At 46.6% G+C, this 17,139-nt stretch overlaps 2 non-coding genes across 2 annotated transcripts; both read left to right on the top strand.

Moving 5' to 3' along the window:
* Window positions 1-1,713: 1,713 nt before the first annotated feature.
* Window positions 1,714-1,795, top strand: trnal-cag (transfer RNA leucine (anticodon CAG)). The gene has a single exon. It is a non-coding gene; the product is annotated as a tRNA-Leu (tRNA).
* A 1,334-nt stretch (window positions 1,796-3,129) lies between these two features.
* trnal-cag (transfer RNA leucine (anticodon CAG)) lies at window positions 3,130-3,211 on the top strand. Its single transcript has one exon. It is a non-coding gene; the product is annotated as a tRNA-Leu (tRNA).
* The last annotated feature ends 13,928 nt before the right edge of the window (window positions 3,212-17,139 follow it).

The following is a 17,139-nucleotide window of genomic DNA, read 5'->3' on the forward strand; positions in this document are numbered from 1 at the left end:
GGAATTACAATCTCCCAGGACCTGAAGTGGGCGACTAACATCAACTCCGTCCTCAAAAAGGCCCAGCAGAGGATGTACTTCCTGCGGCTTCTGAGAAAGCATGGCCTGCCACCGGAGCTGCTGAGACAGTTCTACACAGCGGTCATCGAATCAGTCCTGTGTTCTTCCATCACAGTCTGGTTTGGTGCTGCTACAAAAAAGGACAAACTCCGACTGCAACGGACAATCAAAACTGCTGAAAGGATTGTCGGTACCCCCCTACCCACCCTTGAGGACTTGCACGCTGCCAGAACTAAGACAAGGGCGTGCAAAATCCTCTCGGACCCTCCCCACCCCGGTCACCAGCTCTTCCAGCTCCTTCCCTCAGGTAGGCGCTACCGATCAATGCAAACTAGAACTAGTAGACATTCCAACAGCTTCTTCCCTCTTGCAATCAACTTCTTGAACAGCTAACTTACAATTCCATTACAACAAGCTGGCAATTTTTTGACTTGAGTTCGTTGTCACATTTCTGTATTCTGTATTATGTATTACTCGTGCACTCACTGTAGTTGTCTCGCCGTGCTGCACTATTTGCATATAGTGGCCACTCATGCCAGAGTAGTATCTGCTTCATTTGCACACTGATTGAGGAGTATCTGTAACATTTGCACAACCATTGTCCCAGATTATCGCAGTACTCGTCACTTTAAACCGCATACACTCCTTGAAGTCTCAGTGCCCTTTGCACAATGGTCATTGCACCGGACTATTGCGTCATTAGCCATTCGAACTGAGGACTCTGCATCTTTTTGCACAATTGTTGTTTGTTGTTGTTTTTTGTCAATGTCTTTATGTCTCCAAAGTGTTCTGTAAATTGACTGTCTGTTGTACTAGAGCGGCTCCAACTACCGGAGACAAATTCCTTGTGTGTTTTGGACATACTTGGCAAATAAAGATGATTCTGATTCTGATTCTGATTCTGATTCAGGTTGCAGTCTCTATGGAGGCGTGGGTTCAAATCCCACTCCTGACAGTGTCTAGTGTATAAAGACAATTTGTCCATTCTGTTGTTCATTTCCTTTTTGTGAGTGCGCCTCTGCTGAGGGGGAATTCAGTGCTCACATGGCAAGTGACAATGTGACTCGGAAGGGCATGATAAAGGCGAAAGCCTCCCCTCCCCGATCAAAGCGCGAGTCGTGCTTACATATAGGAATAATGTGCTCGTCACAGACTGTCAATAATTAACACCATCTTCACACATAAGGGTTTCCAGATGAGCACTTGACACCAGGACAACCTTAGGCCGCAGTTCGATGATCGACTTTGTGGTCGTGTCATCGCACATGCTGCCGCATTTCTTGGACACTGGGGTCAAAAGAGGGGCGGAGCTGCAATCTGATTCCCACTTCTTACAAGACGTGACCAACAAACACTTGGTTCCTGTCCTCGGTCGTCCAGTACCGGTGGGGGGAAAATGTATGTTTTGCAAGCAGAAGGAGTTTGTTCTCATTTTCCTCAAATAGAGCTTAATATACACAAACCGGTCAAGCGGTCAAGCTCCCGCTTGGCAGGCGAGAATTCCACCACTGAACCACCAATGCTTGGTATGGGGGTTCTTGCACTGACTACATTCCAATACTCTCGAACGGGTCGCCCACCGGATGAGCAAACCGCCTGGGGTGAATAAAGACCCGTAACCTTTGTTCCTTCTAAACAACGCAACACACTACTGTCAGGATGGCCGAGCGGTCCAACGTGCTGCATTCAGGTTGCAGTCTCTATGGAGGTGTGGGTTCAAATCCCACTCCTGACAGTGTCTAGTGTATAAAGACAATGTGTCAATTCTGTTGTTCATTTCCTTTTAGTGAGTGCGCCTCTGCTGAGGGGGAATTTAGTGCTCACATGGCGAGTGACAATGTGACTCGGAAGGGCGTGATAAAGGCGAAAGCCTCCTCACCTCTCCCCGATCCAAGCGCGAGTTGTGCTTACTTATAAGAATAATGTGCTCGTCAAAGACTGTCAATAATGAACACCATCTTCACACATAAGGGTTTCCAGATGAGCACTTGACACCAGGACAACCAAAGGACGCAGTTCGATGATCGACTTTGTGGTCGTGTCATCGGACATGCTGCCGCATTTCTTGGACACTGGGGTCAAAAGAGGTGCGGAGCTGCAATCTGATTCCCACTGGGTGGTGTGTTTGCTTCGATGTTGGGGGCAGATGTAAGTTCGACATGAAAGAGAATTACGTATTTTGAGGGTGTGCTGGTAATGTCTGGCAGAGTCCCCAGTCAGAAGGAGCTTCAACTCCCACCTCCGGCAAAACTTTGTCCATGTCCCGGGGGAAGCAGGGGACATTAAGCACGAGTGGCCCATGTTCTGGCAACAGACTTTGTCGTCATTCTCCTACTCTTGACTTGGATTCCAACATTTCAGATGAGTATTGAGTCAGTAAGTCAGAGGCACTGGCATGCATATAAACATCAGAAAACTATGATGCAATGAAAAACAACATAATCAACGTCTGTCGGAGTGGCTGAGCCGTCCAAGCAACTCCATTCAGGTTCCAATATCTATGGGTATGCGGGTTGACATTCTGCTTCTTGTGTGATTAGACTGACAAAAACTGTCTGTTTCCTCTGCTTGGTTTTCCAGTCCAACAAAAATTGGTAAAACTCGGGTGTTATCATTGTTTCTGCCCTACACTGCCACCAAACAACACAAGGAATATTTGTGAGGATGGCCCAGCGTGCCAAGTTGGTGAACTTCGTTCGGAAAGTCTACGCATATGACCCACTTCTGACAAGATGTGACCAACAAACACTTGGTTCCTGTCCTCGGTCGTCCAGTACTGGTGGGGGGAAAATGTGTGTTTTGCAAGCAGAAGGAGTTTGTTCTCATTTTCCTCAAATAGAGCTTAATATACACAAAATGGTCAAGCTGCATCGGCCAGGAATCGGACCCAGGCCTCCCGCGTGGCAGGTGAGAATTCTACCACTGAACCACCAATGCTTGGTATGGGGGTTCTTGCACTTTGACTACATTCCAATGCTCTTGAACGGGTCGCCCACCGGATGAGCAAACCGCCTGGGGTGAATAAAGACCCGTACCCTTTGTTCCTTCTAAACAACGCAACGCACTACTGTCAGGATGGCCGAGCGTTCCAAGGCGCTGCATTCAGGTTGCAGTCTCTATGGAGGCGTGGGTTCAAATCCCACTCCTGACAGTGTCTAGTGTATAAAGACAATGTGTCAATTCTGTTGTTCATTTCCTTTTAGTGAGTGCGCCTCTGCTGAGGGGGAATTCAGTGCTCACATGGCGAGTGACAATGTGACTCGGAAGGGCGTGATAAAGGCGAAAGCCTCCTCACCCCTCCCCGATCTAAGCGTGAGTCGTGCTTACTTATAGGAATAATGTGCTCGTCACAGACTGTCAATAATTAACACCATCTTCACACATAAGGGTTTCCAGATGAGCACTTGACACCAGGACAACCAAAGGACGCAGTTCGATGATCGACTTTGTGGTCGTGTCATCGGACATGCTGCCGCATTTCTTGGACACTGGGGTCAAAAGAGGGGCGGAGCTGCAATCTGATTCCCACTGGGTGGTGTGTTTGCTTCGATGTTGGGGGCAGATGTCAGTTCGACATGAAAGAGAATTACGTATTTTGAGGGTGTGCTGGTAATGTCTGGCAGAGTCCCCAGTCAGAAGGAGCTTCAACTCCCACCTCCGGCAAAACTTTGTCCATGTCCCGGGGGAAGCAGGGGACATTAAGTACGAGTGTCCCATGTTCTGTCAACAGACTTTGTCTTCATTCTCATGCTCTTGACTTGGATTCCTACATTTCAGATGAGTATTGTCAGTAAATCAGAGGCACTGGCATGCATCTAAACATCAGAAAACTATGATACAATGAAAAACAACACAATCGAAGTCTGTCGGAGTGGCTGAGCCGTCCAAGCAACGCACTAACCATTCGTCCACCGTGCCGCTAAAATGAACTTGTTTGTGAAATATGGACCATGGGGACCCATACTTGCAACGCATACATTTTGTCCAATGTTTTAGTGAAGTCAATATCAAATATGGGGGGCACAAGTCAGTGCAAACTGTAGGCCGGTCCCAAGCCCGGATAAATGCAGAGGGTTGCGTCAGGAAGGGCATCCGGCTTAAAACCTTGCCAAACAAATATGAGCGTTCATCCAAAGAATTCCATACCGGATCGGTCGTGGCCCGGGTTAACAACGTCCGCCACCGGCGCCGTCAACCTGCAGGGCGCTGTTGGAAATCCAGCTACTGTGGGTCGAAGTCAAAGAAGAAGAAGAAGAAGAAGAGGTGGAAAGCGGGTTCTCCGGCAGAAAGAGAAGAGGAAAACACAGAGCCTAGAACTGAATGTGGGGACTTTGAATGTTGGGACTATGACAGGAAAATCTCGGGAGTTGGTTGACATGTTGATTAGGAGAAAGGTTGATATATTGTGTGTCCAGGAGACCAGGTGGAAAGGCAGTAAGGCTAGAAGTTTAGGGGCAGGGTTTAAATTATTTTACCATGGTGTAGATGGGAAGAGAAATGGAGTCGGGGTTATTTTAAAAGAAGAGTTGGCTAAGAATGTCTTGGAGGTGAAAAGAGTATCAGATCGAGTGATGAGGCTGAAATTTGAAATTGAGGGTGTTTATGTGTAATGTGATTAGTGGCTATGCCCCACAGGTAGGATGTGACCTAGAGGTGAAAGAGAAATTCTGGAAGGAGCTACATGATGTAGTTCTGAGCATCCCAGACAGAGAGAGAGTCGTAATTGGTGCAGATTGTAATGGACATGTTGGTGAAGGTAATAAGGGTGATGAAGAAGTGATGGGTAAGTACGGTATCCAGGAAAGGAACTTGGAGGGACAGATGGTGGTAGACTTTGCAACAAGGATGCAAATGGCTGTAGTGAACACTTTTTTCCAGAAGAGGCACGAACATAGGGTGACCTACAAGAGCGGAGGTAGAAGCACACAGGTGGATTACATCTTGTGCAGACGATGTAATCTGAAGGAGGTTACCAACTGTAAGGTAGTGGTAGGGGAGAGTGTGGCTAGACAGCATAGGATGGTGGTGTGTAAGATGACTCTGGTGGTGGGGAGGAAAATTAGGAAGACAAAGGCAGAGAAGAGAACCATGTGGTGGAAGCTGAGACAGGACGAGTGTTGTGCAGCTTTTCGGGAAGAGGTGATACAGGCTCTCGGTGGACGGGAAGAGCTTCCAGAAGACTGGACCACTGCAGCCAAGGTGATCAGAGAAGCAGGCAGGAGAGTACTTGGTGTATCTTCTGGCAGGAAAGGAGAGAAGGAGACTTGGTGGTGGAACCTCACAGTACAGGAAATCATACAAGGAAAACGGTTAGCTAAGAAGAAGTGGGACACTGAGAGGACCGAGGAGAGGCGAAAGGAATACATTGAGATGCGACACAGGGCAAAGGTAGAGGTGGCAAAGGCAAAACAAGAGGCATATGATGACATGTATGGCAGGTTGGACACTAAAGAAGGAGAAAAGGATCTATACAGGCTGGCCAGACAGAGGGATAGAGATGGGAAGGATGTGCAGCAGGTTAGGGTGATTAAGGATAGAGATGGAAATATGTTGACTGGTGCCAGCAGTGTGCTAGGTAGATGGAAAGAATACTTCGAGGAGTTGATGAATGAGGAAAATGATAGAGAAGGGAGAGTAGAAGAGGCAAGTGTGGTGGACCAGGAAGTGGCAATGATTAGTAAGGGGGAAGTTAGAAAGGCATTAAAGAGAATGAAAAATGGAAAGGCAGTTGGTCCTGAGGACATTCCTGTGGAGGTATGGAAGCATCTAGGAGAGGTGGCTGTGGAGTTTTTGACCAGCTTGTTCAATAGAATTCTAGTGCGTGAGAAGATGCCTGAGGAATGGAGGAAAAGTGTACTGGTGCCCATTTTTAAGAACAAAGGTGATGTGCAGAGCTGTGGCAACTATAGAGGAATAAAGTTGATGAGCCACACAATGAAGTTATGGGAAAGAGTAGTGGAGGCTAGACTCAGGACAGAAGTGAGTATTTGCGAGCAACAGTATGGTTTCATGCCCAGAAAGAGTACCACAGATGCATTATTTACCTTGAGGATGTTGATGGAAAAGTACAGAGAAGGTCAGAAGGAGCTACATTGTGTCTTTGTGGATCTAGAGAAAGCCTATGACAGAGTACCCAGAGAGGAACTGTGGTACTGCATGCGGAAGTCTGGAGTGGCAGAGAAGTATGTTAGAATAATACAGGACATGTACGAGGGCAGCAGAACAGTGGTGAGGTGTGCTGTCGGTGTGACAGAAGAATTTAAGGTGGACGTGGGACTGCATCAGGGATCAGCCCTGAGCCCCTTCCTTTTTGCAGTGGTGATGGATAGGCTGACAGATGAGGTTAGACTGGAATCCCCGTGGACCATGATGTTTGCAGATGACATTGTGATCTGCAGTGAAAGCAGGGAGCAGCTGGAGGAACAGTTAGAAAGATGGAGGCATGCACTGGAAAGAAGAGGAATGAAGATTAGCCGAAGTAAAACAGAATATATGTGCATGAATGAGAGGGGTGGTGGGGGAAGAATGAGGCTACAGGGAGAAGAGATGGCAAGGGTAGAGGACTTTAAATACTTGGGCTCAACCGTCCAGAGCAATGGTGAGTGTGGTCAGGAAGTGAAGAAACGGGTCCAAGCAGGTTGGAACGGGTGGAGGAAGGTGTCAGGTGTGCTATGTGACAGAAGAGTCTCTGCTAGGATGAAGGGCAAAGTTTATAAAACAGTGGTGAGGCCAGCCATGATGTACGGATTAGAGACAGTGGCACTGAAGAGAAAACAGGAAGCAGAGCTGGAGGTGGCGGAAATGAAGATGTTGAGGTTCGCTCTCGGAGTGACCAGGTTGGATAAAATTAGAAATGAGCTCATCAGAGGGACAGCCAAGGTTCGATGTTTTGGAGACAAAGTTAGAGAGAGCAGACTTCAATGGTTTGGACACGTCCAGAGGAGAGAGAGTTAGTATATTGGTAGAAGGATGATGAGGATGGAGCTGCCAGGCAAGAGAGCTAGAGGAAGACCAAAGAGAAGGTTGATGGATGTCGTGAGGGAAGACATGATGGCAGTTGGTGTTCGAGAGGAGGATGCAGAAGATAGGCTCTCATGGAAAAGGATGACACGCTGTGGCGACCCCTAACGGGACAAGCCGAAAGGAAAAGAAGAAGAATATCAAATAAGTGAATGATTGAAATAAGACTTGGTGAACTATAAAGTGTGTAATCCTTATTAAAATACATTCATTTAAACAGTGAAGGTGACTGAATTTGCTTTTATATCAAATCCCTTTCCCCCATTAAAAAGATTTGAAATGTCTTTTATCCATTGGAAACCCTCCAAAAACAAAATGCTTTAACTTAAAGCAAGAAATGGACTTGCTTGCTTGTGGACTCTTGGGATTTATTTTTTTGTCAAAAAAGGACATTTGAAAGCATTGTTCTATGATTGCTTTGTAATTCCGATTGTCTTTGAATTGAATTTTTATATTGTTGTGAACTTTAAAGGGACATTTGTATTGTCGATTTGCAGTATCGCTACAGATTTCGCAATGTGATTTTGGTTAATTTCATAAACCTACAATTGCGCTTGAACCAGAAAATTAAGCAAATAATAGGTTTATTATCCAAAATTAGACTAAATGACCGGTCAATAAAATAAAACAGAAATAAAATAGGAAAAAGTAATTGAACTTAAAACCTTTTGTCTCACTCCTGAAGTCAACAAGAAGGTGTAATATAACAGGAAACGTTGTTCTAAGGTGCATATGCCAAATGATGTGACTAAAATTATATGTTAACTGTCGTTTTGTCCACTGTCTTGTTTGTTGTTATAAGTAAACTGCCGGCTTCATGTTCAATCTCAGAATCAGAATCAGAATCAGAATCATCTATATTTGCCAAGTATGTCCAAAAAACACACAAAGAATTTGTCTCCGGTAGTTGGAGCCGCTCTCGTACGACAACAGACAGTCAATTGACAGAGAACACTTTTGAGACATAAAGACATTGACAAAAAAAAAAAAAAAAAAACAGTCACTGAGCAGTAAAGGGTAGTTAGTTATCTGGTAATGCTGGTACTTTTTTTTTTTTGACAATTGTGCGAAAAGATGCAGTCCTCAAGCACTTAGAGCAGTTCGAATGACTAGTATTGCAATAGTCCGGTGCAATGACCATTGTGCAAAAGGCGCCGAGACTTCAAGGAGTGTATGCGGTTTAAAGTGACGAGTGGTGCGATAATCTGGGACAATGGTGCAAATGTTGCAGATACTCCTCAATCAGTGTGCAAATAGAGCAGATGCTACTCTGGCATGAGTGGCCAGTATTGGTCAACAACAGATATGCAAATAGTGCAGCGTGGCGAGACAACTACAGTGAGTGCACAAGTAATGTATAATTGGTCCCACAGAAATGTGACAACGAACTCAAGTCAAAAAATTGCCAGCATGTTGCAATGGAATTGTAGGTTAGCTGTTTAAGAAGTTGATTGCAAGAGGGAAGAAGCTTTTGGAATGTCTACTAGTTCTAGTTTGCGTTGATCGGTGGCGCCTACCTGAGGGAAGGCGCTGGAAAAGCTGGTGACCGGGATGCGGGGGGTCCGAGAGGATTTTGCACACTCTTGTCTTAGTTCTGGCAGCGTGCAAGTCCTCAAGGGTGGGTAGGTGGGTACCGACAATCCTTTCAGCAGTTTTGATTGTCCGTTGCAGTAGGAGTTTGTCCTTTTTTGGAGCAGCACCAAACCAGACTGTGATGGAAGAACATAGGACTGATTCGATTACCGGTGTGTAGAAGGACCTCAGTAGCTCCCGTGGCAGGCCATGCTTTCTCAGAAGCCGCAGGAAGTATCCTTTTCAAATCTGCAGTAGAAGGTATTCAAGACATTCGCAAGTGTGCTATTGTTCTCAGCTTGGGGGGATCATCGCTTGTAATTAGTCAGCGATTGGAATGCATGCCAGACTGATTTAGAGTCGTTAGCACTAAACTGTTTTTCCAACTTTCCTGCATAGTTCCTCTTTGCAATGTTAATTTCTTTAGTCAGCTGGTTTCTAGCTCGATTACACAGGGCCCTGTCCCCGCTCTGAAATGCGTCCTCCTTAGCTTGGCGAAGCTACTTAAGTTTAGCAGTGAACCACGACTTGTTGTTGAATGTGGGTGCAGTCTAAGCAGCTTTGAAGTTCCATCTTTGCTTCCTTGGTCCACTTTTTCACTGTTTTCACTGTAGGCCTCGCGCATTTAAGTTCTTGCCTTTATGTCGGTATTAAGTGAATGAAGCAGTGATCAGACAAGCCCAGGGCGGAACGAGGTATAGCACGGTATGCGTTTTTTACCGAAGTGTAGCAGTGGTCTAAAATGTTATTTTCCCTGGTAGGACAGTCGATGTGCTGCTTGTACTTAGGGAGTTCGTGGTTGAGTTTAGCTTTGTTAAAGTCCCCGAGAATAATGAGGGGTGAGTCCGGGTGTTTTTTTTTCAATTTCGTTGACTTGTTCGGCGAGCGTTAGCAGTGCGGCATTCGTGTTAGCTTGAGGCGCAATGTAGACTCCAGCCAGGATGAATGATGCGAACTCACGCGGCGAGTAGAAGGGCTTACAATTCAAAAACAGTGACTCCAAATGCGGGCTGCAGTGTGTGCTGAGCTGCTTCGACTCCGGCACTCTCTTTGCTAGTGTAGTATATATCAATAGTACCACAGTCAGAGTTCCTTTGCGAGGGCCAAATGCTTGGAGATCTGTATTCAAGCCAACCATCTTTTCTTTGAAGTTCTACATCAAAGGACTTCCTTCAACCATTTTTACGTTTATTAGGGTTTTCCTTCTCTGGCCAGACAGCAACATGTCCTGGGTTCACAACAGGCGTCCCGGTCTGCTAAGAGGTCTGCTTTTCATCTTATAAGATAAGGGTACCGGGTGTGAGCCTAGCTAGAATGTGAGGCGCCAGCAGGCGGGTGTGATTCCCAATATGGTCATGAGGAACGAACATCTTCCGGGTGCAACCAGGGTGTGGGTAAGTCCACGCCCAGAGAATTAAACCTTGATAAACTGAGATCCAGGGTTTTTCGGGGCTTTTTTGTTGTTCTGGCTATGTAAGCAGGTGTTATGACACTAAGGCTTGTTCAATAAATCAAATTAGCCCAAACGCCAAGTGTCTCAAAGTCTTCATTCATTCCTGCCCAACGGAAGCCACAGTTCTCCCGGGTGGCCTCCGACTCGGAACCATCCATCCATCCATCCATTTTCTGAGCCGCTTCTCCTCACTAGGGTCGCGGGCGTGCTGGAGCCTATCCCAGCTGTCATCGGGCAGGAGGCGGGGTACAACCTGAACTGGTTGCCAGCCAATCGCAGGGCACATAGGAACAAACAACCATTCACACTCACAGTCATGCCTACGGGCAATTTAGAGTCTCCAATTCATGCATGTTTTTCGGATGTGGGAGGAAACCGGAGTGCTCGGAGAAAACCCACGCAGGCACGGGGAGAACATGCAAACTCCACACAGGCGGGGCCGGGGATTGAACCCGGGTCCTCAGAACTGTGAGGGTGACACTCTAACCAGTCGGCCATCGTGCCGCCGACTCGGAACCACAGGCGAAAAAATATAATATCACGAACACTGCCGGGCGATGGCGCCGCGGGGCCGCTTCAGATTTCATGCCGGCAAGAAGGTGAGCGTTTCCTCACTGTTTGGATCTGGCAGCCATGCGGCGCTCGCGCGAGTGGCTTGCGTGCGGCATTGAAACGGCTGGTGTGGGTGTGCCTGTGTATCCGTGTTGGTGGAGGTGGTTGAAGGCTTCGTCTAAATTTGTGGATAAGACCACGTGGATCTCTTCCAGAAACATCCCCTCCTATCACTAAATATGAATGTTGTGTTTGTCCAATTCCTTGACCATTGATGCTTAGCATAATAGGGTTTTGTGTTGAACCATAATTTCTTTGGTGTTTTATTCTATCCATTATTGCATTATGTTTTTTTCTGGCCCTTAATGCCTTTGTCCACCATTTTTTGTGGGGTCCACCTGCCGGTAAAATGGGTGGTTTGTCCCAATGTCTGACACCTTGTGTGACGATATGGCAAATTCTGCACGCATCAGATCTGTACCATCTGGTTGAAACATAAGTAGATGTCTGTTCCTCTATACGAGCTGTTATAGCCTCCACAGTTTATCACTTCGCATTAGTCGAAAACATAAGCATTGTTTGTTCCTTTCTTTGTGATTAATTGTAATTTGGAATGGTATTCCACATTTGCTTGGTACCCTTTCTCCTGCTCTATGAATTGTTGGTCTACTAAATTCCCCGTTTGCCGAATGCAACTTGAGGCAATAAATGCAACACTAATGAAACAATCAAAGTGGTTTGGCAACATGACATTGTGTCCAGTGGAACCAGTTAGTCCCTTTTCCTTCAAGTTGGTAGGCGTGTGAAGTCCTCGCAGTCACGGTGAACGGTCCCGTCCACCTTGGTTCAGACCACTTCCTCTTTATCACTTGAAGCCAAACAGATGCAGGTGGATTATCGCCGTCTGACTGGATGCCTGCAAAGCTGAATAGAACACCTCTTAATTGATCAAAGTAAGACAGTCGCGACTAGGAAGAAAGTGACTCAAAAGATGAGCCAGAACCTGGACCAGGAAAAGAAAAAGAAAAACCATGATATATTTTGATAGGGCTGAGTTTGTGTGTACTATTTACAGATGCTCTGATGGACATGACCACAATTGGGAGAGCTCTCAACCATGACATATTTGACTGTGCACAGCATTTAGCCAATTTTTGTTTTAAAGTTGCAGTCATACGTTCAACGACTCCTTTCGTTCACTACTAGTTCAATTACAGCCCATCCAGCCACTAGTTCCCCATTGTTTGTCCTATAACAACAACCATCCATAAGTAACTTTCTCCCTCCCTTCAACGGTTCCGACAATAAATCTGAACGACATGCTTTGTCTTTTCAAGCCTTCTGCTCACACCAATGGATTCTTTCAGTTACACCGTCGGCCATGTTAGTATTGACAGGTGTAAACTGAATATGCGGTTGTTGTAACAATGATAATGTTTCATTTTTCACTTGTTTGAAAAGGTAAATATGCGTGAGTTGATGAAAGCGGTTGTGGAGTGTGTGGTGTGTAGCAGAGCGGGTGCATAAGCACCACATGTGCGCATTTTTCTGGAAGAGCCGCAGATCCTGCTGCATATCTCTCGCAGTCAGAAGCACGTTCTACTATTGGTTCTAACAAAACACTCGTGTGTAGTAGTACCATTCTTTCACCCCGTACTATTTGGTACAATACTGCAGCGGCAGTATGAGGTTTGTTAGAGATGTCCAAATGAAACGGTAGTTTATTGTTAGGAATTGCCAAAGCAATGGCTTGACTTAATTCTTGTTTAATTTGTATGAAGAGTTCTTTCTCATCATGTGTCCAATTGAGTTTAGCCGACAGATTTCTTAATCCTTCTCGTTTAAGTGCCAATGAAATGTGAGACGCAGAAAATGGCATTTTGAACCACGGCAATAAATCCGATGTCAGCTCAACCACTGCCGCAACACCCTCTCGTACCACCACTATTCTATCACTTGGTAAAATACCATGAGTGTCTGATCGTTTTTCAAAAATTATTGTTGATAAATCCAATCGTGTTCTCTATCATAGAACAAGGTACAATGTGGAGGGTCAGGGGGTGGCAGGAATGGCCCCAAGGACACAACCCACGGCTTCCACTCCGCAAATGTCTGTAGCACGCTGTTATTTATTTGACACTGGCTGGCTCTAGGGACGTGGAATGTCACCTCTCTGGCTGGGAAGGAGCCAGAGCTGGTGATTGAGGTCGAGAAGTTCCGACTAGATATAGTCGGACTCGCCTCCATGCACAGCTTGGGCTCTGGATACCAAGATGGCGCCTACCAGTGTGGTCGCCTCGGTAGCGCGCTCTCTAGTATTGTTTTTGTCTTTGTGTTTTTCGTCCGTCTTTGGAGACCTTACACGACTCACTTACACAAGGGGAGACCAGCGAACCATCAAGGAGGCTACTACGGACTTTCTGTCACCAAATTTCGGAAATCCTCTGTTTTTTCCCTGAGTTACTCACCGGAGCGGCGTCCGCGGTTTTCGACGCATGGAGACGGAAACGGCGCCACAGAGGGAAGCGTGGCGGCATTCAGGTGAAACTCTGCAAGAGAGGATACAGATTGCCGTTCCCGTCGATCCACCTCGCGAATGTATGCTAACTACCCAACAAAATGGACGAGCTTCATCTTCTGTTAAAGACCAGTAAAGACTTCGGCCGTACCGCCGCCATGTGCTTCACGGAGACCTGGCTTTGCGACGCTGTAATGGATGGCGCCGTAATGCTTCCCGGCTTCCATACTCATCGAGCAGACCGCGACATGGAATCATCGGGGAAAACAAAGGGCGGCGGGATATGCTTCTATATCAATGAAAAATGGTGTACGGACGTCACGGAGCTCAGCACACACTGCAGCCCGCATTTGGAGTCGCTGTTTTTGAACTCTAAGCCATTCTACTCGCCGCGTGAGTTCACATCATTCATCCTGGCTGGAGTCTACATTCCGCCTCAACCTAACACGAACACCGCACTGCTAATGCTCGCCAAACAAGTCAACGAAATTGAAAAAAAAACACCCGGACTCACCCCTCATTATTCTCGGGGACTTTAACAAAGCTAAACTCAACCACGAACTCCCTAAGTTCAAGCAGCACATCGACTGTTCTACCAGGGAAAATAACATTTTAGACCACTGCTACACTTCGGTAAAAAACGCATACCGTGCTATACCTCGTGGCGCCCTGGGCTCGTCTGATCACTGCTTAATTCACTTAATACCGACATAAAGGCAAGAACTTAAATGTGCGAAGCCTACAGTGAAAACAGTGAAAAAGTGGACCAATGAAGCAAAGATGTAACTTCAGAGCTGCTTAGACTGCACAGACTGGAGTGTCTTTGAAAATTCACCCGGCAGCCTGGATGAATATACGGACACTGTTACATCCTATATCAGTTTCTGTGAAAATGTGTGTGTATCAACAAAATCATTTCGCACATTCAACAACAACAAGCCGTGGTTCACTGCTAAACTGAAACAGCTTCGCCAAGCTAAGGAGGACGCATATCAGAGCGGGGACAGGGCCCTGTATAATCGAGCTAGAAACCAGCTGACTAAAGAAATTAACATTGCAAAGAGGAACTATGCAGCAAAGTTGGAAAAACAGTTTAGCGCTAACGACTCTAAATCAGTCTGGCATGCATTCCAATCGCTGACTAATTTCAAGCGACGATCCCCCCAAGCTGAGAACAATAGCACACTAGCCAACGACTTGAATACCTTCTACTGCAGATTTGAAAAGGACACTTTCACACCCCACACCCACCCGGCCGCACCCCCGACCACAATCACACCTCTGACTTCTGCGTTAACCATCAATGAACAGGATGTGAGACGCATCTTTAAACAACAAAAGATTAACAAAGCGGCAGGCCCAGACCATGTGTCCCCGTCCTGTCTCAAAGTCTGCGCGGACGAGCTCGCGCCAGTCTTCACTCAGATCTTCAATAGATCTCTGGAACTGTGTGAAGTACCATCCTGTTTCAAACGCTCCACCATCATTCCAGTCCCCAAGAAACCTGCAATCTCGGGTATAAATGACTACAGGCCTGTCGCTTTGACATCTGTGGTCATGAAGTCCTTTGAAAGTCTCGTGCTGGACCACCTCAAGAGTGTCACAGGTCCCTTGCTGGACCCCCTGTAGTTTGCCTACCAAGCAAACAGGTCTGCGGATGATGCAGTCAACATGGGACTGCACTTCATCCTAGAACACCTCGACAGTGCAGGGACCTACGCGAGGATCCTGTTCATGGACTTCAGCTCAGCGTTCAACACCATCATCCCTGAACTCCTTTCATCCAAGCTTCTCCAGCTCAGCGTCTCTCCTGCCATCTGCCAGTGGATTTACAGCTTTCTGACAGGCAGGACACAGCAGGTGAGGCTGTGGGAGGCCACCTCATCCACACGCAGCATCAGCACTGGGGCGCCCCAAGGTTGTGTCCTCTCTCCGCTGCTCTTCTCTCTCTACACGAACGACTGCATCTCAGCGCACCCGACTGTCAAACTCCTGAAGTTTGCAGATGACACCACTGTCATCGGCCTCATTAAGGACGGTGACGAGGCTGCATATCGACAGGAAGCGGAGCGGCTGGAGCTCTGGTGCGGCAGACACAAACTGGAGCCGAACACGCTCAAGACTGTAGAGATGATCGTGGACTTTAGGAGGCATCATTCGCCACAGCTGCCCCTCACGTTGTCCAGCTGCCTTGTGTCAACCGTCGAAACCTTCAAGTTCCTGGGACAGTCTCTCAGGACCTGAAGTGGGCGACCAACATCAACTCCGTCCTCAAAAAGGCCCAGCAGAGGATGCACTTCCTGCGGCTTCTGAGAAAGCACGGCCTACCACCGGAGCTGCTGAGACAATTCTCCACAGCGGTAGTCGAATCAGTCCTGTGTTCTTCCATCACAGTCTGGTTTGGTGCTGCTACAAAAAAGGACAAACTCCGACTGCAACGGACAATCAAAACTGCTGAAAGGATTGTCGGTACCCCCCTACCCACCATTGAGGACTTGCACGCTGCCAGAACTAAGACAAGAGCGTGCCAAATCCTCTCTGACCCTCCGCACCCCGGTCACCGGCTCTTCCAGCTCCTTCCCTCCGGTAGGCGCTACCGATCAATGCAAACTAGAACAAGCAGACATTCCAACAGCTTCTTCCCTCTTGCGATCAACTTCTTAAACACCGAACCTACAATTTCATTACAACATGCTGGCAATTTTTTGACTTGAGTTCTGTGGGGCCAATTATATATGACTCGTGCACTCACTGTAGTAGTCTCGCAACACTGCACTATTTGCATATCTGTTGTTGACCAATACTGGCCAATCATGCCCTTTATTGCTCAGTGACTGTTTTTTTAGTCAATGTCTTTATGTCTCAAAAGTGTTCTCTGTAAATTGACTGTCTGTTGTCGTACGAGAGCGGCTCCAACTACCGGAGACAAATTCCTTGTGTGTTTTTGGACATACTTGGCAAATAAAGATGATTCTGATTCTGACACGTGTCGAGCAGTCCCCAATAGATGTCAGCAACAGGAGTCACAGTTTTTTGTTGCACACATGCTAGCACATGTGTACGCAGGTCTCCTTTGGTTCCATCATGGTTCCATCTGGAAACACAATGTCAGGTCCGTGTACTGCACAGACAATGGCAGCATTACATTTCTGTAAAATGTCTCTTTGGCACATTTCGCCTGCCTCGTCCTGTTGTTTCACCACGTCCTCTGGGCAGCAGGTTGGGACAACAGTTGGCAATGTGTCCCTCTTGTCCACAGGCGTAACAACTGTAGTTACTCTGTGCTTCAGCAGGGCCTCGACAGACAAATGCAACATGTCCAGTTTTTCCACATGCAAAGAATCTTATGAAGTTCGCACCGCGGGAGTGACCCCTGAAACCACCTCCGACCCACCTCTAGTCTGCTGCTGTAGTAGCAAAGTGGCCCACGTCGGGTCCTACGACAGTAGCTGAGGTGCCATGACAGATAGTGCTTGTTTTTTTTTTTGTTTTTTTTTCTGACACATTTTCTTTGGCAGGGCCTTTTTTCTATCCATCTTTACATAAAGCGAAGTACTCTTAGTTCTAAGTATAGTGAGGAAGTTTGTGGTGCCTGCGCATATGGTGTTTTTTTTATTTATTTTATTATTTATTTTTTATTTTTTCAATTTCATCTTCCTTTCTTTCTCTTTTTTCCTTTTGTCATGCCATAATCATGGCATCATCTTTTGGTTCAAATATCCCCACCAATGCAAGTACATTCATCACTGTACACAGAGCTTGTTCTTTTTCAGCGATTTTAGAGTTCACTGCGGAAGACGGACGGTTTTTTGTTTTTTAGAAGTTTTATTTCTACAACTAGTCTGTCTTTTAGACGGTGTAACTCAGGAAGCAAAGGCTCAGTCTTTCTGATTTGTCCTTCTTCCTATTTTTTATCTAATCATTTACTTATTTTCTCTCTTTCCTTTTTCTGTCTCTTCTCCCC

The sequence above is a fragment of the Phyllopteryx taeniolatus genome, unplaced genomic scaffold (genome assembly GCF_024500385.1).
Source record: "Phyllopteryx taeniolatus isolate TA_2022b unplaced genomic scaffold, UOR_Ptae_1.2 contig_29, whole genome shotgun sequence".
Classification (NCBI taxonomy): Eukaryota; Metazoa; Chordata; class Actinopteri; order Syngnathiformes; family Syngnathidae; genus Phyllopteryx; species Phyllopteryx taeniolatus.